Source organism: Penaeus monodon, chromosome 4 (assembly GCF_015228065.2).
Source record: "Penaeus monodon isolate SGIC_2016 chromosome 4, NSTDA_Pmon_1, whole genome shotgun sequence".
NCBI classification, from domain to species: Eukaryota; Metazoa; Arthropoda; class Malacostraca; order Decapoda; family Penaeidae; genus Penaeus; species Penaeus monodon.
The window spans coordinates 53,243,561-53,246,060 of record NC_051389.1 but is presented as its reverse complement, the minus strand read 5'-3'; positions in this window follow the sequence as shown (position 1 = coordinate 53,246,060).

Genomic DNA, 2,500 nt, shown 5'->3' with positions numbered 1-2,500 from the left:
TGGTAAATTGAATTAATCCCGATCAAGCCAAGGGCGTCAGTTGAGGGGGGTTCAGGGGCTGCCCCCCTCCCCCCGCCACAATTTTTAACTTTTTTTTATACTAAATTACACTTCTATAGGTTTCGTTATAGTTTAAAATGTCCCTAGAATAGCTATTCCTTTCCATTTTTTGTTCGCTTCGCTCGCCGACCCATCCTTGCCCTCCTCCCCAAGAAAAGCCGAAATGACGCCACTCGTCGAGCTACACGGAGAACAGAGTCATCAAGATCAGACTGGGTCATGGAGGATCACAGTGCAATTATATGCGGACACACTTTTGAAGCAGTATCATAGGCCTTTGCAGCAATACCATAAGACAAAAAATAAACCGTTACCGCAGAGTGAAGAGGCATAATAATGTGTGTATGATACTGATTGCGTGGGTGTGGGTGTGTATGATACTGATTGCGTGTGTGTGTGAGTGTATGATACTGATAGCATCCGTGCGTGCGTGTGTGTGTGGTACTAACTGTGTGTGTGTGTGTGTGTGTGTGTGAACGTGAAGTTAACTAATATTTCAGTCATGTTCTTGTATTCAGGGTATGTATAATATTCCACAGGAATTTGGGATTTCTACGCGATAACAATAAGAAAAATGGCAGCATATAAATAAATAAATAAATATATATATATATATATATATATATATATATATATATATATATATATATATATATATATATATATATATATATATATATGTGTGTGTGTGTGTGTGTGTGTGTGTGTGTGTGTGTGTGTGTGTGTGTGATTATATATATATATATATATATATATATATATATATATATATATATATATATATATATATGATAAAAACAAACGTGAGACAGGATCAAGACACTCACCCCCACTCCCTGATATTTTCTGTTATTACCTTGGACCAATAATGATCAGTGCCTCCCTTCTAACTTTCTTGCTTTACTCTACATTACTTTGATATATAGTTCCCTTCCCAATCTATTCCTTGGCGAAATTGGAATTGCCTCGTTGCTGTACTCACGCCTTAAATAAAATAAGAGAAAAAGACAACGGACATTGAGCTATCGGAATCGCGTGTTATTCTCGCCACAAATTTTCCCTAGGTTTATACTCCCTGCTTACTCCCTTCCCCCCCCCATGAAACTGTGAACATTTAAACAAACCTACCAGTTATAGATATTTGTCATAATTTACCCTATTAGTTCTAACACTAATTTTGCCATCTGATATGCATTCAAAATAGAATTACGAAAATAAACACTTCAATGGGGTTTAGCCATTCTGTATCCAGACACTTTTACAATTATAACCAATGCAATCATGTGAATATACATATATGTATGTGTGTGTTGTAATATGAATATACATGTGTGTATAACACGCACACACACGTGTGTGTGTATATATATATATGTGTGTGTGTGTATATATATATATATATATATATATATATATATATATGTATATATATATATATATATATATATATATATATATATATATATATATATATATATACTATATGTATATTATGAACAAACACACACACACACACACACACACACACACACACACACACACACACACACACACACACACATATATATATATATATATATATATATATATATATATATATATATATATATATATATATATATATTATATATGTGTATATGTATACATCGTGGAAAGGAACTGGGGACCCTACCACGTACTCACTCCAAGAGCATCACAACATGAAAACTACAATTAAGTATCATGCTGTGACCACGGCGGCTCAGACATGAACCTACCGTTAAAAGAAGAGATATGTATACATATCTATTCACATATATATATATATTATATATATATATATATATATATATATATATATATATATATATATATATATATATATATATATATATATATATATATATATATATATATAATATATATATATATATATATATAAACAATGTATATATACACATATAGAACTGTATAACAAAATGAAATATTTTTCCATATATCAGCATGTTATTAATGTTTATGCATGATTTTCATTAATTTCTATTATACAGTGATAAGTGAGCTGGAGGCCACACAGGGAAGTTTCTATAAAGTTATATTCCCTTTTCACTGTTTGTTTACCCTCAATAGGAATTCGGTAGTGTGGACTCGAATTTATTACCGGTGTGTGTAAAAGGCCATCTGCATGGACGTGTGGAGAGAGACAACCAAGAACCAAGTTTCGTCTTTGTTGTGGTATAACAACCGCTAATGGAAATGAAAACTGTAGTCTTTACCCTTTGATGCTTGGTTTATCAGCTTGTATGTTACCTCCGTTTCTTTACCAGACCCTTTTTTTTTCAGAATTTTAGGTAAAGGTAGCAGAGTAACCAGTTCTATGTCGTTTTCATGTACTAACGGGTCAGATAGACAGTACTCTTTAATAGTGGAATGATAGTTTATGTGCAAGTACGGACGGGGA